General features: G+C 40.0%; 1 long non-coding RNA gene and 4 pseudogenes across 1 annotated transcript; 4 read left to right on the forward strand and 1 right to left on the reverse strand.

Moving 5' to 3' along the window:
* The first annotated feature begins 3 nt into the window (after positions 1 to 3).
* On the forward strand, positions 4 to 3,415 carry LOC116685208 (V-type proton ATPase 16 kDa proteolipid subunit-like; annotated as a pseudogene).
* Positions 3,416 to 3,963: 548 nt separating this feature from the next.
* LOC116685207 (uncharacterized) lies at positions 3,964 to 20,774 on the reverse strand. Its single transcript, XR_004330918.1, has 3 exons — positions 20,297 to 20,774; positions 13,340 to 13,341; positions 3,964 to 3,974 (listed from the first exon to the last, which is right to left on the reverse strand). It is a non-coding gene; the product is annotated as an uncharacterized LOC116685207 (long non-coding RNA).
* On the forward strand, positions 6,523 to 11,015 carry LOC116685205 (SPRY domain-containing SOCS box protein 3-like; annotated as a pseudogene).
* Positions 14,431 to 15,981, forward strand: LOC116685203 (28S ribosomal protein S34, mitochondrial-like; annotated as a pseudogene).
* LOC116685204 (nucleoside diphosphate kinase 3-like) lies at positions 16,696 to 19,122 on the forward strand (annotated as a pseudogene).
* Positions 20,775 to 20,918: the final 144 nt, after the last annotated feature.

Genomic DNA, 20,918 nt, shown 5'->3' on the forward strand with positions numbered 1-20,918 from the left:
CAGGCATCGCTGCCATGTCCGTGATGCGGCCAGAGCTCATCATGAAGTCCATCATCCCGTGGTCAGGGCTGGTATCATAGCCATCTACGGGCTGGTAGTGGCTGTGCTGATAGCAAAAAAATCTCTGAGAGAGTCACCCTTTACAAGTAAGATGAAGCTCTGATACAGTAGTCAATTAGAACAGTTTCAGTCATGTAATTAGGGGCCGAGCAGCGAAGCTGTGTGGACCCTATTGTTTTTGCTGTTTATTCTTCTTCCTAAGAAATCCATGTTCCCATGCACAAAAACTCACCAAACTATGCTGAACGTATTCAGTGTGATTTTGTGTTCTAATTGTCCTGATGGTGGCGCTACAACAGTCATCCAAAATTCTAAACTTAAAAAATGTATAACAAATCAGCCGTACATGCTACTACGTCGCAACTTATGCCAAACTGTAGCCCCAATAAAGCAAAAACTACGCTCTGCTGTTACCCTGTATCAATTTTGAAGTCTATTACTCTTTTTGCAAAAACATCTTAACCTATCTACTAGGGGTGTAAAATATATAACACACATACAATCTATCGGTAGAGCTGAACTGCGATTTGAATATGAATCATTTTTGCACACCCCTACTATCTACTCCCACATGTTGGGCAACTTCGTCTTCAGACTGTCCTCCACAAATAAACTTTTTACTGCGTACAGTAGTGTTAGCAAATATTAAAAATAAAGAATTTCAGAATTCTATCTAAAAAAAAAGAAATTGAATAAACTTATTTTTTAAAATTGTGTCCCCATCTACACATTGCAGTCAATTTTAAATAGAGAATCTTTAAACATCAGTTTGGCATTCAGTGATCTTTTGAAAATACATTACAGGCATCTTTATGTTGTCTTAACCAAGTACACAAATTCTCAGAATTTTCTAAAAAGAAATAATGTTTTCACAGCAGCTTTAATTCTGCATTTCACACAAGCCTGCTACTTGTCTACTGGGTGCCCATCCAGATAATACCTCCCTGACATCAGAACCTGCCTACAGCCTCAATGGTTCCAACTTCGAGCCCATGGTGTGGCAAAACGATCATACACAGATCTAACCAGACATTGTGTTGTGGACAGCTGCCCTGCATATTTTAGATGTGTGTCTGCATTAACACACCAGACTCAGTCCAGTTCCAGTTAATGAAAGTCATGTGATTGAGTCAACCCAGGCTCACTCAATAAAATATAGCCCAAATAGCTAGAGGAGTCATTCCCTGGACAGCGGCACCCTGAGATCAGTGTTTGCCTTTGGACCTGAAGATTGCAAGTTCAAAGGTCACAAGGTCACCATCTCTGCTCGTTATTTGTGTAAATCGAGAACATTTCATACAGCATTTCTGCATAGTTTGGGTGCTTTTGAGTTGAAGCATACACACATAAACCCCAACCTCCGTAACTCACCAAACAATAAAGTAATAAATCCTCAAAATTAAATGAATTCCCCAAGACATGCATTAGTTAAATAGTGGGTAAGATATTTTTAACCACACTAGTTCCAGCCACATGATAAATTTAGGCCTTTTTATGTCTTTTGGTCAACTCCGAAGAAAAACGTCTGGCTCTTGTGCTCGCTGAACATTTGATTTCCTTCCTGATGGCCCGTTTGTTTTGTATGGCTCTCTGCTGTGTTATGCTGGCAGGTAGTGAACAGTTCACTGGTCGGAACTTGTGTTCTGGAAAAGTTTTAGCGCAGTAAGACCAAACGATACAGGCTGTGTAGGCCAGAGAGCCTAAGCCTTAATGGGTTTGGCAGATTTTTGGTCCTTCTCGCATTTTATTACATAACAAGATGAATAATGACACCTCAACACAAATCCTTTAAAACATAAACAATGTTTTGACCGCTCAAGCACCCAGCTGTTGAAATTTCCGAATGCCTTCCTACAGTTGTTTAATAAAAGGGGGCTTCCACACAAAAACGTAGCCTACATGTGTCATAGTTAGAGAAAAAAAAAAAGGAGATTTTTAACTGTGTTGGGCTCGGACAGAAATTCAGCCCAATCCGGACTCTATAGATGGGGCAGCTAGTGGCCCCAATAACATTTGATTGAATACATTTACGTATGCATCCCAAAGTTCCCGAACAGAATGGTGGGGGGGGGGGAGAGGACTCATAAATAATTGTTTAACATACAGTATATTTTATTATTATGTAAATGTTGATATGTTTCGGACTTCCCTGTGCAATAACGGTGCTCTTTTCTTTGTTTCTCTCCAAAGGAGTTTCCTGCATCTCGGTGCTGGTCTGAGTGTGGGCCTGAGTGGTCTGGCGGCCGGGTTTGCCATTGGCATTGTGGGCGACGCCGGTGTGAGAGGCACCGCCCAGCAGCCCGGCTTTTCGTGGGCATGATCCTGATCCTGATTTTCGCCGAGGTGCTGGGGCTTTACGGCCTCATCGTGGCCCTCATCCTATCTACAAAATAATAGGTGTCCGAATCAAACACCATCTCATTCATTCACATCAAAGCAGCAAGAACAAATAGGAGATTTTCACCTACTTTCCATTACACCCCATGGGTCTGACAGGATGGGATGGCAACAGAAACAAGTTGGCTTGACAGCAGTGTCCTCAGTAGGTGTGTCTATCCATATTGTTTAAAGCCATCCAGTTGTGTCAGGTCTTGTGAGTACTGAACGGGCATGAAGACGTATTGGTTGTTGTGGGATGATGTGTGGACAGTCTGCTTGAAAAATCTTTTTTTTTTTTCCTTTTCTTTTCTGATCTTAACCTGTACAGTGATCCAGAGTCCCTCCACCCCCTGTAAATGTAGTAGCCAGTCTGTGTGCTGTGAGGTGGTATCAACGTTTACCCCACTGCCCATTCCCCTCTTTTGGTTTTTTGTTTTCTGTTGTTGGGTTTGATTGTCATTTCCAGATTGCTGAAGATTCGTGCACATTAGTATTTTATTTTATCATGTTTTTTTGGGGACCAGTTTTTTTTATCACAGTGGTGAGGAGCTGTCAATACATATTTTTTGTCACTATTTATGGAAAGTTATGAAGATTTTGACTTAATGAAACTGTCAATGGAACACTGTTTATTGAATACCCTATATATATATAATAATATAAAAATATATAAATTATCTGTGTATAGTTAGATTAATTGCACTGTGGGTAATTGTTCTAAGTGCTTGGAATTCCTCTGGATGTAGTGTGATTATTAATGGAGGATGTCCACATGTTGACCGCGTGTGTGCGTGGTGAATGACCTGAGTGAATAATGTGTGTGCAAGTCTTTGTTTAATATGACATTCTCAAACACTAGCATCGTTTACCTGTAGTGCTGCGGTCTTGATTTTTTTGTTTGTTTTGTTAAGATGAGAGCTCACTGTTCAGCCATGCCTGTCAGATTTCAAATAAAACTCAACCTCCTCCAGAACATCATTGTTGACTCGTAATTGTTTTGGCTGATATTAATAGGATGACTAAACTAATCGTGCCAACGTCATTTAGACAGTTTCAAGCACTAGGGTATTAAGTGTTAATAAAATTGACAGCAAGATGAAAGAAAAGAAATGAGGAATCCCATAGTTATTACATTACATCCTGAGGGGGATGAGAGTTGTCTCAATAATAATTTTTATTAAAGCGTGTGTTGATATGCTACGTATAAGATTGAAGAGAATTGCCTCCTGCTGCAGTATTTAAAAGTTGAAATTAAACAAAGACATGCATAGTTAATAGTTGTGTGGTGCATAAAGAGTGTCTTTGTTTTTTTCCTAGCTGCATGCAACTCTCACAAGCACCTGGGGAGCTTCAACAGTCTTCTCAGTGAATTTTGATTAATAAATGCTACTGCATATGTTAGCAACTCATTCACTTCCTCTTTACTCTGGATACATATGCTGTCCCATGTTTCCCCCACTCTCATCAATTATAAAAACATAAATGGGATTGGGAGTGAACTATGACTCAGACAGTCAACTAAGATTAATCAAGAGCTCCAGAAGCTTGATGTTCCGGGAACTCGATCAGCACAGAATCCAAGAAAGCCCTGGAAATGTAAGAGATAAAAACAAAGGAGCAGTGCTGTTCACACTGCCCTGTAGCAAATTTTACATTTAAACATCAAATCCTCTGAGCTATAAATAGCTACTGATGCAAACCAAATGCAGCAGAATGCATTATGCTAAATGCATTTCAAACAATGATACCCACATGTATGAGCTAACTTTCTTTTCATTTTGTTAAGGGTATTTTTAGGGTTCTTCCATTTTACACTTCTACGTCACTACATTTCAGAGGTCAACATTGTACTTTTGTTCCACTACATACAAGTTACTAGTTACTTTTTAGATTAGGATTTTAATTACAAAATAGTTTAGTTTAAGAGTTTAAATGATGATTTAATGATTTATATGATTGTATTTAGATAACACTATCAGCAACAACAAGACATGATGTAAATATGTATATACAGTATAAAGTTACAGTATTAATAGAGGCTTATGGAGCAACAATAACGACCCACACATGTATGTATTCCAGTATGAACAGGAGGAACGATACAGCAAACCAAAACCTTTTTCAATGTTCATGGAGGTACCTGACCATATGGTTTTCAGACGCACTTAAAAATTGTGAACCTACCGGTATATCATTTAAGTACATTTGATGTCTAGTACTTCTGTAAATCTACATAAGTAACACTTTGAACATTTTTTAATTGCTATCTAAGTAAATGGTCAGATTATGAATACTTTTTCCACCACTAAATATGTAAATAATGATTAAACACTCGTGGACAAGCTTCATACTAAATAACTAACAATAACTCATTTCAATATGTTTTTATGCAGAACTTCTACTTTTATTGGAGTTATTTTGTGATCTTATAACGTGTTTTTACTTAAATCACATCTAAATAAACTTAGCACAAAAGTAAGGAAATTTGTGTTTGTGCATTATATTATTTCTATGTGGTAAAAGGGCTTCTGGCAATAAATTATACCGTTGGTTATACCATTTATGGGATGAATAGCAGAGCGCTCTGTCAATGCCAAACAGCTTTTCTTTGCTGTTGCTATTGCCGCTTGTTTTGAGCTTCTGGTACTCCCTGGTGCTGACGATCAGGTGCCTGATTCTGCAACCAGTGGCCATCGATATCTCCACAGTCTGGGACCAAACTCTGTCCTCTAAGATGACAACACTCGCCCCCACAGGGCAGGGTTATCAGGACTACTTCCAGAATGTGGGAGTAGAGAGGATGGGATGGCCTGCCAGTAGTCCTGACTCAACCCCATTGGACACTTGTTGTGGGGTCAGCTTGGATGTGCTTTTGTGCCAAAGTGACCAACACAACCATGTTGGCTGACCAGCGTCAAACGCTGGTTGAAGAATGGGATGCCATCTTCCAGCAGTGTTTACCAGGCTGGTGACCAGCATGAGGAGGAGGTACCAGACTGTTGTGGCTGTGTATGGTTCTTCACATGCTACTGAGGCTCCTGTTTGTGAAATGAATAAATTGTTAAATTGCCAATATGTCTTGTTTCTTCAATTTCAATCATCCAATCCACTAAACACCAAACAAATCAATGGCAGAATAAGATGTTTGGCATTGGCAGGAAGATTTGGCAAATATTTCATGGGCGCAAACACACATACTCAGCGCTGCTGCTCATCCCACAAATGCATGTTCCTCAGGAATGGGGAACCATTTGAAAGAGAACTAAACGGGCTTTCCAACGGTATAAGATGTATTGCCAAAAGGCCTTGTTACCACAGAGAAATAATCTACCAAACAAAAATGTCCTTACTTTTTGTGCCAAGTACTTCTTGTAAAAAACAACCCACTTGTTCATGTATTGACAGGAGTCTTTGTGTATTAAAAACTTCCTGTGAAGGAGACAATGGCCTACCTGGCTGTTATTGTATACGATAAGACTGGTGTATAGTAGGCAATGGAAAAAAGAAGCTATATAACATGGATGTATTAAGAGAACAATCTAGCCACTCAATAATTAGTTGTCGCCTATGCTGCATTTACCTACTCCTCGGATGTTCCCATTACCGATTTGGGAAGTCGTTCTTCCTTTTGATGATCTTTACTGTAGTTAAAAAAACATGGACGCTACAAAGAAGATGTTTTATTGAGAAGATTTATTGTATTGTAATGCTCAAAACTTTCAATCTACGCGTCAGCAGCTGTTTTGTTCCAAACAGTAAAAATACAAAAGCTTTAACTAGGTCAATCTACGTGGACAGTAACTACCGGTTACAACATAATAACGTATTAGAAATTTTAAATTAACCTTATATGTGAGCAAAAAAATGCAACACGTATGCAACACGTGAATTAATACAAACATTGTTTTACCATTAACCTACAATTACATTTCGTCCGCCATATTACTGCGTAATAGCACCATGGATGTATAAGAGAACAGAGAGAGAGAACATGACGCCGACTCGTGTAGCAAACATTTCGCCGACTTTCTGAATGTTGTTGATCTGACTTGAGGGACATTAAGGTGATTTTTCCCTTAGGGTGCTATTTTTTCCAATTATTCCGACACAACCCGAATGCAGCGTAACTATCTAGCAATAGGAGGCTTCCAGGAACAACAACGTCTCACTCTGATGTGCTGTCAGTGATTTTCCGTGAACGCTGGTTGTGAACAACAGGCAGGTAACGTTAACCCAATCATTTAATCCAGTACTGATAGCTGCACGCAGCTAACGAAAGCTAACTAACTTTAGCTAGTTTACGCTAGCTAGTTCTGAATCTGCAGCACCAGCCAAGTTTTTCCGCCCCCGGGACACCCTTCCCTTAATACATGGCTTATAACGTTACGTTAACACGCGAACGCACGGTAGACAAGCTTTTACACACGCGTAGCCAGCACCCTGAGTTCAATTGTGATGTCTCTGACCTTGTTATAGCCTGCTAACATGTTCATGCATGCGTTAGTTAGCTGCTCCTGTTAGCTAGGCTAGGTAGCTAACGTTGACTAGAGCTAGTTAGGAAAACAACATCATGCCAATTTACTGATGACTACAGCTCTGTAGACAGGGACCAGACTACTTACATTTACTTAGCGCTAAATTAAATAGGATGAGTTACAGTAGGTGTATGTATGTAACGGGACCCACTAAATGTCTCATTGGGCCAAATTGCATTTGATACGATTGTATAAAAAATATAAATAAACTGATCAGTGTCATGAAGGTTCAAATAGTAATAAGGTAGCTACGTTACCGAAAAAGTGTAATAAAATGTGGTGAGATAAGTGGTTCCCAAATGAGGGTCCTAAAGGGGTTTTTCATGGGATCCCCAGCCAAAAGAGGAATAATTCCATAAGTAACACAATGACAGAATGTATATACTATTTGGGTTTCTGTAATAAGCAATATAAAAGGACAACAATGTAAAAAGCTACCCAGGTTAACTGCTACAGGGACTTCAGTGTCGATGGTAACCATCATTTTGTCTTTCAGCAGCTGGACTGATGCTGTTCTTCCAGCATCTGAACTGAACTTGAACTGATTGGCAAGCTCTTGTATTGGTGAGACTCTGTTGCTGCCATGTCAAGGCGAAGCAGGAATAGTCGTGCATGGCGATATGTTTGTGGTGGGATACGACGGGATGCTGATGCTCAGGCACTTGAAGAATGGAGCTATGACCGCCTAGAGGTAAGCATACAAAGGCTGCAGTTTTCCCCTGGACCTAAAGCTCGGAACGAATATGTAGCGTCAGTGGACACTGGAGTTTTTGCTGAAGATAGGATGTGTCACCATGAGAAGACGGACAAAATTCACCTCAGGAATCCCTGTCAGACTTAAAGCCTCTAACTGGCCTTTGGCCATTATATTCAGTGTATGTTGTTGTTTGCATGTTTTGTATCAGAACCAATACATTTTTCCACAGAAAAGAATACAACACAATGTCTGCATTTCACTATTCAATTTTAGAGAAAATGCATACATTTTCCAATGCAGTGCCCAAGTTTGGCTTTGTAGCTGCCTAACATCAAAATCAGTGATGTGTTACATAAGCAATGTTGCTGCCGTTTGACTCTGTTTTTGAATTTTATATTATTTCTCCCCAGTACAGTGATTCAGACTCTGAGGCGGATTTTTCAGCAGTGATGGTCCCTCCAGTCCCCAGTGCAGTGCCTGTCACCGGAGAGTCCTACTGTGGCTGTGACTCCCAGGCTGAGACTAACTACAAACCTCGTCTGCGAGGTTTTCACCAGGTAAAGACTGCCACTGTGGAGAGGATGACCAAGGTACAAGACAACTGCTGCAAATTCAAGAGCCCAATTTATAATAAGGTTGATTAAATGTAAATGGACTGTATTAGTATAGCGCTTTTTTAGTCGTAACGACTACTCAAAGCGCTTTTACAAAGTACAGGAACCCACACACACTATACATGGAACAATTCGGGTTTCAGTGTCTTGCCTAGGGACATTTCGAAATGGGACTGCAGAACCAGGGATCAGACCACCAACCTTCTGATTGGTAGGCGACCGCTCTCTCCTGAGCCACAGCTGCCCATTAAGAGATATTATTTGAATTACACCTTTGTAAGCCAATTATTGAGATCTTTGATTTGCTCACATATAGATTATATATATATAATATATATATATATACTTTAGTGGCAATCTGTCCACAAATAATGCCACTGGGTGAAATCTGAAGCCCTTTCCAACTCTTGCTGGTGCAAATAATGAGGTCCGCCGTCGTCGCACGTTAATCCTTTATTGTACACATTTTTAGATAAAAGTACATACAAAAAGACTGACTTGATTGATTAAAAGCCAAGAACGACAAGATCTAAAAACATTACTCTCACACAGCTGAGGTTGAAAAACTGTGTGGCCTCCGGATCCAGATTTGCCATCCACCTCACCTGTGATTCCCTTTATTACCTCCAATTAACACCACAAACAGGTGCGCAGGTGACGTAACAACCAACCATTTACGCAGACCTCCCACCACACACACACTACACACATAACAAACATATATAGCCAAATTGGCCATTACATATACATTTTGGAACAATGGCTCCATTCCTCACCAGAGGAAAGGAGGATGGTTCAAGGTAGGTTTGTGCAGATAAATCGGGAGGGGAAAACAGTGTAACAATTCATGATACCAATTAAGTCAGATGAGAAAGGCTTGGCTCAGAGTTCTCAGAGAGTGGAATGTAAGAAAATGACAACAGCATATAACATTTCTGTATGCTAATTGACACAAGGTAAAAAAGACAGTTAACAAAAAATATTTCACTTCTTGTATTCATTGGCCATAAATGACCGAATGACTTCTGACGTTTCAGAGTTTGACTGGTTTGGGATGCCAACAGCCGATCGACAGCAACATTACTGAGCTGCGACAATCGAAAAGTGAACTTTCACTCTGAATACAGCTGTGGCACAGCAGCAATCCGTGGCTCCAAAGAGCTGGCGGAAGGGCAGCACTTCTGGGAGATCAAGATGACGTCCCCAGTGTATGGAACAGACATGGTAAACTCTAAAACTACCCTTTTTACATGACCCGTTGTTATTACGTAAAGCTTTTTCTAAAGAAATCCAAACCTAGAGCAAATGTTTTGTCTAAGTGTGTGGAAGATCAAATTATTTGCCTCTAAATTGTTCTCTATTTCTGTACAGATGGTTGGCATCGGTACTTCTGATGTCAATCTAGACAAATACAGACACACGTCTGCAGCCTGCTGGGAAAAGATGCAGACAGCTGGGGTCTTTCTTACACTGGTAAGATTAACATGCTGTAATGCTGCAGTAATTTCTCACAATGGATATTGTCTAAGTTGGATATCAGTGGTTGTCTTCCTTTTGTCAGGCTTGTTACTTCATAAAGGAGACAAGATGAACTTCTCCTCCCGGTTCGGACAGGGGCATCATTGGAATCCATCTGGACACGTGGCACGGCACACTCACTTTCTTCAAAAATCGCAAGTGTATAGGTTAGTACCAACATGAACACATAACAATCTTTATTTCTAACTTGAATAGAAACATACTGAGATACAATACAGTTAAAAGCTCCTTGTCAGTGCTTTCTAGTGGCCAAACTATGTAATGGAGACACTTTCTAAATGACCTCAAACCTAGTTTGGCATTTCTGTACTGCAGTTTTTTTTGCATATTGGCTGACATATTCACGAATAAAAATCTTGATAAGCTAATACCTGCCGATATATGATCTAGTTCTGTGGTGTCCCTCACTGTCAACATTTCTTTTATGTAACGGTTAGCAAAAAGAATACTGTGGCACTAAACTTGAGTAGGTGGCCTGTCTCGTAGCAGAAAAAAACAGTTTATGATGTTGAAAAAGAAAATGTATTTATCTGTCACATCTGGCTGATACTGATTTGGAGCATCAGAGTGGACATCCCTAATCATTTGTGTACACATTTGTACCAATTTACAGACCTCAACAACTGCCTCTTAAGCATATTTGTAACATTGTATTATATCATATGGCCATATGTATGAAACATACCTGTGTACACATCTGTAGTAGAGATTATTTGCCAACTGTAATACATACGTACATAAGATATTAAACATTAACATAAAAAATGGTCACCATTCTGGTTCTAGGTGTTGCTGCCACAGAGCTACAAAATAAGAGGTTTTATCCGATGGCGTGCTCCACAGCAGCGAAGAGCAGCATGAAGGTGATCAGATCCTGCTCTGCGTCCACCTCCCTGCTGTACCTTTGCTGTGCTCGCCTTCGCCAGCTGCTGCCGGACTGTATGGACACCCTGGATGTGTTACCCCTGCCGCCCGGCCTTCGCCAGTTGCTCCACAACAAACTGGGTTGGGTGCTCAGTCTCAACAGTGGCACCACAGATGGAGCCCCAGACGGGCCCGAGCGCCCCCCACGCTTGCCTGTCCCCCCTTTGGCTGGACCGTCCTCCTCTGAGAGTGACTCGGAGGGTTGTACGTCTGACCCGAAGCCTGTCAGAGGAAGAGATGCCGCTGGACATGACTGGACAGCTCGACTGCTACTCCTCTTAAACACTGGCAGACGTTAATGTCCTGTGGTGTCTAATCTAGTGTTCCTACCTGCCTCAAGCTTTCCTCAACGTCAATGTTATCCAGTAGTGAAGAAAAAAACCAGGATGGGAGTGGTACCTAGGTGGAAAACTGTGAAGGTAGTATTTCTGCCTACACGCTTTTACTGTGATCTTCTCTCATGCCATTCAGATATCTTCATGCTTCATACATTCAGTATACAAACCAGCTTTAGTAATAAGTGAAAAAATGTGGTGTTATGTTGTTAGCTATCATAATTTGTTGCAATTATGTATGGGGATTAGGGAAATGGTGCAGGAATGGACTGTACAGTGTAACACTGAAGTCAAGTATGGCCACATTTTTGTGGTCATCATGATATATTTGCAAAAAGGGGGTTCAAAAAAGAGGAGACTGTATATTTTATGTGTTTTAAACCTGTATGCAAATAACGTATATTGTTCTCAACCTCAATGTTATCAATGCATTATCATAGTAATCTGTTACCTGTTTTACTTGCATCTGCAAATTTTTTGTTAGGTTGCCAAAGTGAGAATGAGTGGGGCACTATGTCCTGTGAGTGGAATCTACACACAATAGGTCATAAAATATTCTTTATCTCTTACCCACAGGTTACAGCTCTTACGCAAAAACTTAACAATAACACAACAATCAAAAAATGTTTAGACAGATCATAAACTTGAGAAATGTTAGTAAGAGGTGAAATGAACCTGAATGTACTGTACTTTTAGTCCTTCAACAATTAAAATATATACAGTACATTTTGTGTTTCATAGAGCAGCCATCATCTCCAAACAATTTTGATTCCTTTTCAGATTCAATTCTATATTTCTTGAGAAAAAAGTTACGAGTCAAACATTTGTTACGTTTATGGAAGTTAATGGATTTAGAAAGTCTCCTGTTAAAATGTTATGCTTCTTGTTTGTAGAAACTCTGGATTATTATTATTATTATTTTTTTAAGATGTAAGCAGTAGTATACATTATTTGGTGTAGCTCTTTTAAAAACGAACATGAGACAAGCAAGCCACACAGAAGAGACTGCCACACAAAGTAACTTTCCATTGCTGTTATTGTTTTTTAGAACTTTTTAAAAGTTAGTTTCTTTAATTGACAAAATATAATATTCTGAGCAGTTTTATGTTTTTTTTGTACTGATCTTTTTATGCAAGTATGTTCTTTTGGTTTTCCCAAGGCCTTGTTCCATCACTTCCTTCACCAACTCCTCTTGACTGTAATTCATTAAGGTCGTACTCTATTCTGAATCCTTCTAGTGTCCAACACTCAGCCCCGGTTGGCCTTACAGTTGGCTGTAAAAAGTTCCTTGTTAAAGGAGAACTGTGGTCAGCATTAATAATATTCCAATGATGATAGAGGTTTTTACAGCAGAAAATTAGTTTTAAAATGGTTATAGAAACTCCTCACACTGCTCCTGCAGCATATCTACCACGTAGCTCTCAGTGTGCTTTGTGTGTTTCTAACAATATATAATTTTAAAATATGGCAAAAAACAGTTTACATAATGCCTGCACGATTAATCGTTAAAAAATTGCGATCTCAATTCACCCTGTTTACAATTACATTTTTAAATAACTTAGAAATATATATATATATATTGTGTGTGTATGTATGTATTTCAAAGTTGTTGTTTTTTAATGACTTGATCCTAATAATTTTTACGGGCCAACTGCATCACAAACGCTACTACTTTCTTCCGTGAGTTTTGAACATGGTCTGTATAAAATAGGTGTCAAAGCGCTCCCAAGCGCTGCAATGCTCTCCCTTCTCTTCATCGAATCTATGTTTGGTATTGCCAATTTTTTTTTTTTGTCATGGTTCATGTGTGCAATAAACATTACACTTTGTGAGAGAAAGAAATCATGGCAGACAATCGTGAGATCCGTTCTAAGATAAAGAAATCGTGATTCATATTTTTCCCTGAATTGTGCAGACCTATTTTACATATTGAGCACATGAAACAACAGTTGGTAGATTATACTGCAGGAGTGGTTTGCAGTGTTTCTGTGGGTGTTTTGATTTTTTTTTTTTTTTTTTTTGTAATCTACAAAACCTTTATGGCCACCTTTCAATAAGATCAATTCAAGTATAACTTGATCATAATTGACTAAGAAGGTGAATGTTACCCCTGGCTCGAATATGTAAATAATTCTTTTTTTTCTTTCTTTGGAGTATCAAAACAACACCAAGTATTAAATAGTGTTTGACCCAGATGTTGAAGCTACAATTTTGAAGCCAACTGCTGCCTCAGTCCCATTCTTTGATCATGTTCACTCCTCAAGGATCTTAAGTAGACATACACAAAGATTTAAGGTACTATGCAATACAGGCATCTTCTATGATAATGTATTTTAGAAGGAAGGCATGTTTTAAGATGATGGAGGCACTGACACAACAACAGCTGTGAAGGTACCAGAGGACCATGATCATTAGTGATATGACACACTTAATCATGTCCAGTTGTGTGATTTATCAGATTTATCCCTAAAGATCTAGTAATGTAACCACCAAGAGGTTATTGTAGTCCAGTAGATTTATTATTTTTGTCTTTTTCACAGTATTTGTCTTCACATTAATGCATCCAAGCACTTTTTCTACTGTTGTACTGTAAATAGAAAGAAATTCTATGTGTTTCTTCTGTACCATGTCATATTAATAATACTGTATCTGAAGGCCTTTACCCGCCTTTTCTGTATAACTTATCAGCATGATTTTTAGCTGAAAATAAAATTAATGCTAAACATGCACAAAGGGCTGTATGGATTTATTAATCACCAGTGAAACTGGTACCAAGGGAATTTCAATCATCTTATTATCACATAAACACTTAGAGTTTGGATTGCTCTTTACTTTTGATTATACATCAAATATTGCAGTAACATTTAAATGCAATGGCATAAATGGCCTGGAATTTAACCATTTTCCTTTATGAATACAACACTTCCCGAGTAAATAAACATTAGATTTGTGGAACTTCTGTCCATTGTGTGGTTAAAATTAACATTAAATGGAAACGATTAATTTTCGTTCCAACTGTCCATGTTAGTTGAGTCAGTTAAAACATCCTCGAAACACTTTCCTTGACAATTCCATACCCATATCAATTTAAATCTTTGAAGTAAAATCTGTGAAAAGGCCAAGACTACATCATTTCTTGAAGTAATTTAGAGACTGCATCTGACATTATAGAACATTTATTTGGTTAATGGGTATTCAGAAATCATGTTAAATCTTTATTAAATCTTTATTATCTTATCTAATAACAACAATATTTCCATTATTCCTCCAGTGAAATAATAATGAGCTACCTGAAGTCTCCTACTTAATTTATCGCATGCGGAACAAAAGTTCCCCGGCCGTTCACAGGGGAATCTTTGCCGTCGGACAAAGTGAGCGGAAGTTGTGTGCCTCGCTTGCGGAGGTCAAGTTAAATTTCTTCTGCTCGTCAGAGACATTCAGGTATTTTTAATTCGGATATTACATAGTATGAAAAGTATCGATAGTTTGGCAATAGTTAATATTTTAATCAGTCGGTTATGTTAATATCTGTCAGTCGGTGTGAGTGTGGGAAAGGAAGTTTATAATATCAGGTGTTTTTACCGCTAGCTAACACATGCTCAGCTTATGTTAGCCTTGTTGACGTTACCGTTACGTCAGGGCTGTTCATGCTTTCCACTGAGGATCCATGCTCCCAGGTTGACATGAATCAGCTTTTATCTGTAGAGCTGCTACGTTCAGGTGTTCCGCTAATGTTACATAACTCACTGTAACCTCTTGTAGGAGTAACCGCTGCTTATCAGTGAGGCTTGTGGAGCAGCTGCACATCAGCCAGTCATGGCGAAGAAAAAGCGCCTTCGCCTCATAGCAGAAATGGCTCGGAAGATCCGGGCGTACCGAGAGCTGAAGTCCGGCCGCGGGAGTCCCAGAAGTACGCCCTGGACTATGAGACGATGAAGCGGCCTCACACAGGAAAGATGCTGCCTGTGCTGGCCTGGCAGGATGTCCGCAGGGAGACCCGCCTCTCTCTCTGCTGGCAGGCATGAGGCTGTTCGGAGGTGGGCCGCCTCTTTACCCGCAAGTCCTGGTTGGAGGACCACACAGAGCCAGCTACTGGCAGATCACCAAGGTCAAGGTGGACTACACATCTGAGGTGAGAGCGGGACATATCCATGCACTGCCACTGAGTGTGGAGTCTGCGTATTATCATCTTAGGTGTAGAATTGGGTGTGAAAAAGGTCTGATAGGATATTTGTAACCCAATGACCCCTGATTCTTGGGTTTTTAGAACATGGATCACGGCAGAGCATGGGGGATCCTCACCCACAAAGGTAAGATTGATTGAACCTGTTTATTTGATTTTCAGCAGCCTTTTGGGAGTTACACTCAAATAAACTTCATGTAGTGACTGTGTTTAATGTTGTGCTTTGCAGGAAAACAGGAGAGCGAGGTCAAGGAGATAGACAAGGTGATGTACCATGACTGGCGCCTGGTTCCCAAACACATGGAGCACCAGATCAAGGACTTTAAGCCGCTCCCGGAGCCGCCTGTGCGCTACGTCCCCTACCCGCCCCTGCTTCGCGCTATGCTGCTGGCCCAGTACAAGAAGGCAGTAGGCAGCGTAGTGGCCGAGGAGCCAACCCTGCCTTTAAAGAGGGACGTCCTGCTCAACAAAGACTATTTCCGCAAGCAGGAACAAGAGACGCAGAGGACCGAGGGGACAGCGGTGTGATAGTTGTGGTTCTGAAGATGCAAATCTTGGACGTTTTGAACCAAATGTGTTTTATGTACACTGGAAGCCCTCGGCTCAATCTCCCGATAAATCCTGGACTCAGAGGAGTGCTATTTTCATCTGAAGCAGGCATCTTGTTGTGTAATGTGGGTCTGTGTAATGTGGTAAATATTAATATGAGATGAAATAAAGCCCCTGTCAGTGTTTTGTGTGTGTGTGGCCTGGCTGCCTGCATTAAAGACTAAATCACTTATTTGTACAAAAAAAAAGGAAGGGACAGTAGCTTCCATCAGTGACAACGCAGTCAAACGTGATGTTATTTTGCTTGATTAGAAATCTTCTTGTGTCACGGTTATGTCATATTGAACTCATAATCACAAGTTTCCAATACCATTCCACCTTCCACATCGTTCACGGCAACTTCCTGTTCGTAATTTAGATTTGTCAGAGAGCTTTGATATATCCGAATTGGCCCTTTTATGGAGGTGCTTGATAGCCAAACAAATAAAGATGCTTTGCATCAGCAAATTTATGTTACGTTTGATGTTTTTAAACCTAAATTTATTAGATGTGGTGTTATGTCAATCCAGTGTTTTAGTCCTCATACAACCATATTGCATCTAAAACTTCCCCATCATATAAATAGCATATTCATTATTTAAAGAACTGACAGATTACATTTCACTGAAATGGTTTTGTATAATTTCACGCGACAAATAAATAGATGGTTGACTAATTGATTGATAACATACGGGCGAAAATGGTCTTCCATGTGTTTGCATTAGATTTGCTCTTGAATGCTCGTGAGCCTCGGGCACACAACGTGCCCGCGCTTAGGGAAGGCTAGGCTCATGACTAGGATAACGACAAGTAACGTGCGCGTGTCCGTACGTTCATTAGTCCCTTCTTCAAGTGTCCCATGATTCTCCGTCCACCGGCGACAATGATCTGCCTGTTTTTGTCTGTATTGTCTTACTTAATTCAGCCAGGTTGGTGCTCTATCAGTTTAAACGTCGTATCGTTCAATGCCATTCCGTTGACTTTCTCACCGGGTAATATGCTCACAGTTTCCACCATGTGTGAGCAGGAGATGCTAACTTCCTCACTTCAACCGGCGCCTCGGCTAGCTACAAGAAGGAGCAGAGTTGTTAACTGGTGAAATGATGGCGTCATAAAACCTTCAATAACTTAACAGAGCTTTTGTTAGGTCGCTAGGCTTTGAAGTGCGCATATTAACTATGTGGGTTAACTATAAGTGTCTATTAAACAGAGGCAATGTAGAGTCGCGCGTTAAAGTGTGCATATAACTGTGTGGTTAAAACTACAGCTAGTTTACTAATCTATTCGTATAGTGGCTACTTTGTCCAACTACCAGCATCGGAACGTTAACGTTAGTCCATGTGCCCTCCCTGTAAAATAAGTGGTTTCATCCTGCATGCAGAACTTAATTGTGTTTCTAAGCACTGTCTCTTGTATGAATGATGCTGCCTCCACCAGTCTATTCCAAGGTGCATGCAAACTAGGTTGTGTGTAGTGGCCGTCATTGTTCACTTTAAACACTTGTGGTCAGCGTTTTTGCTGTGTGTTATCTGTGATCCTAGGCTGGACCGGTGTAAATGAACGCACCTTCATTGCTGTAAACCGGATGGCGTGCAGCGCAAACTGGTGGGAGAAATCATGCGTCGCTTTGAAAGAGATTTCAAATTGGTGCTCAAGAATTATGGTAACTGTCCTTCTGCATTATTTTACTCAAACTTGTGCAGTATTTTATGCCTTTATCCTCCCTGGGACTTTTGTTTCCAAATAATTATCAAGGCTAATATAATGAATTTATATAATTTTTTTTTTAACATTTAATTGAATGTGTATGTCTTGTGTGTCAGGCATCAGAGGACCTTCTCAGGGAACACTACTGGGAACTGAGGAGTAAGCCTTTTTCAAGGAACTGATGAGCTACATGAGCTCTGGACAATTGTAGCAATGGTGAGACTCCCACATACTGTACGGGGGTGTACACAGAAGCTAAAAGCATTATTTTTATCTTACATAATAGGTCATAGTTTACTGTCCTGATACAGCAAGAAAAAAAGTTACTGTTGAGTAGAAATTGTGTTGTGTTTTAAGGTTCACTAGATAGAAAGACTGAAGCAAAGATGCTCGTTTTGAGCCATTTGTTGTCTCCATACATTATTTGATGTTTGTGCTTTGTTCTGCATGCTCTAGTCATGTACATTTCTGTGTTCAGGTGTGGGAGGGTTTGGACGTGGTCAAGACTGCACGCAAGATGTTGGGAGAGACCAATCCTGCTGACTCGCTGCCTGGAACCATCCGAGGAGATTACTGTGTAGAAGTGGGCAGGTAAGATAAGATATAAGGTATAAGGTAGTATAAGGTAAAAAAAGTACCTGTTGGCAGATAGAGATATATATATATATATATATCTCTATCTGCCAACAGGTACTTTTTTTAGTATTACCTTTGTCGAGGTTCCAAGCGAGCTGAGGTGATACCAAAAGTTGACGTGAAAACCTGCAGACTACTGATTGGTTGGAGAGAATCGTCACTAACACTGTGTCCTCATTACTAGCGATGGACAGACGAGGGGGGGGGGGTGTCTTGAACAAACCCCCGTGTTTTACATAGTTAGCGTTGTTTTTAGTGCTGCCTCCAGCTTCTTTTGAAACTAAATTTGTTTCTGGCTGTGGCAAACAATCACATGTTGAGAATCAAAAACAACAACACCTTCAACGTTTTGTGTGTGTGTGTCACGTTAGGTCACAGCAGTTCCTGGGGCGTCGCTATGACGACCAGCCACGCTCACCTCACACATGAGGCGGTACTAAATCTATAATGGAAAAAGGAGGACGGGGCACTGCAGGCGGGTTGAGGCGAGTTGAGTAGGCACCACGTAATGGAAAAACGCCATAAGCGCCTTTTAATTTCATGCTGACATATCACCTGATCCAGGTGTTGCAAACAGTTGCTATTCTTTTTCTGGTAGTAGCTACAGATTTTGTCATCCCTGGTTTAAGAAAAAGAAGAACCCAAAAAAAAGCTGAATGGGCTCTGTGTCTGAATGCCCTGAACAATGTGTTTTGGTTGTGCGTTGCAGGAACGTGATCCACGGCAGTGACTCTGTGGAGAGCGCCCAGAAGGAAGTCTCTCTGTGGTTTCGACAGAACGAGCTTCACTGCTGGAGGACAACAGCAGCCACTGGATCTACAACTGACATCTACATGTGCTGTGTGGGCTCCTGTAGGTATACCAGTGTTTTTTTATACTGGTGTCATTACAAGATGAATCACATCATACCTCAGAAACATTTTTTTTGGCTTAGTAGCTTGTAGCCACGGGAGACAAGGTGTCCTTTTTTTCATACAATTTATTTTGTATCTATCTGAACTACATTTCTGAGGTGAAATTATATTACAAAGCAAAAATCACTAAGTGAGCAAACTCATTAACATGACAGTGTCTGCTTCTGTGAGTTTCATTGTCATCTTACGTTAGTCCAGACACTAGCACGTGTTACAGTTTAAAGCAATGAGCTTGGAATGTGGAGCAATACAATGTTTTGATTTGTGTTTATTGTGGGTTAACGCATCAGGGAATGGCAAGAAAATAGCTGCATTTAAATCCACCCTAAGGTTGATTTCTAAAATATACATGTTTCTCTGTAGTAGTACTTGCATTGAAAACCCATTAACATGGGAGCAAGGAACACAATGATTGTCTTTCTACACACATGGTTTTCAGTTCCTGTACGTTTTAAATTCTTAAGATTGTAAAACAGAAGCGTCTTATTTTGAAACTTTTTTTTTGAAAGTTTCAAAAATAAGATGCTTAACAGCTTTCAATGACCTCTTATTTTGTAATTTGTCAGGCTAGTTTCCAAATTTAAGATACTGCACTATATTATTATATAATACGCTAATATATTCATTCAATAAATTTTTACTTTCTCTAATGACTGCTTTTGTCATATTTGTGCTTTTCTAAAATCCCATGATGCTGTATGAATTGTATTGGAATGGTCTAAAAAAAATTAAAACAAGTTTAGTCAGTTATGTTTGTTTTTTGAAGTAAGACACACACGCATCATCATACCTTTTTTTTTTAAGCACACAAATATGTTTAATATTTAATTCACACAGATAGAGATCAATGCATGAATTTCCATACTGAACAAAGAGGATGGGCTTCAGTGTGTCTGGGGATTTACAATAATCCCTGTATACAGAATGACAACACATCACTGTTCACTTGCTTTACAACAAACCGTCTGATCAACAGCCAGTCAGGTGAGAGAAATAAATCTCGGACTGAACCCTTGACACCTTAAACAACCCTTTCAACTGGTTTCATAACCTTGTTCACACGACTCTTTAACTTACGTCAGGCATTAGATATTTCCTATCATTTGGGGTCTGTTATCGCACATTGCCATTATGTCCTCTTGGAGGTTTTTACTTATGGGTAGAAAATGAGCAAGGTCGTTAAACTAAATAGACGTGACTGCAAAATTGGATGTAAAATATTTTAGGTAACAGCCAAAGAAGTCCAGACTTAGTGGTGAATTTGTTGCACTTTGAGTTTCCATTTTTACTTGTCGTAAAATGGGCCCAAACTCATTTGCCATCCACTACAATCTTAAAGCCAAAACAAGAATTTGTTTTCACTCCCACTCATCCGTAAAGACCTGGCACCTGCATCCATTAACTCCATTTGAACCTATATTGGCATTTATGGTTATTATGGCTTGTTGATTGGCTGTTCAGAAAACATCGGAGCAATTTCTAGTGGAAATGCAAGTTGGTGTCTTCCACATTTCTGTACCTGCTGTTCTTGTTTTTTTTGTTCATTGATACAATTGAGCAATTTTGGGGCTCTGAGCTTTAAGATGAGGTGGTGGCTTTACAGATGACTGAGAGGAGGAAGAGAAGGAGTAGACTGGGGCAATGCAGGACAATGGAGGTAAATATAGGAGATACAGTGTGCTTGCAGGGTGAATATAGATTGATACAGAGGAGGGAGGGTAGTTATGAGACTGGGTTACAAGGCTCATGAAGATAGTTACAATGCCCTGGGTGGGACAGAAACAGGGTGGCAGGCAGATTACTATAT

This window comes from Etheostoma spectabile, unplaced genomic scaffold, assembly GCF_008692095.1.
Source record: "Etheostoma spectabile isolate EspeVRDwgs_2016 unplaced genomic scaffold, UIUC_Espe_1.0 scaffold00569626, whole genome shotgun sequence".
Lineage (NCBI taxonomy): Eukaryota > Metazoa > Chordata > Actinopteri > Perciformes > Percidae > Etheostoma > Etheostoma spectabile.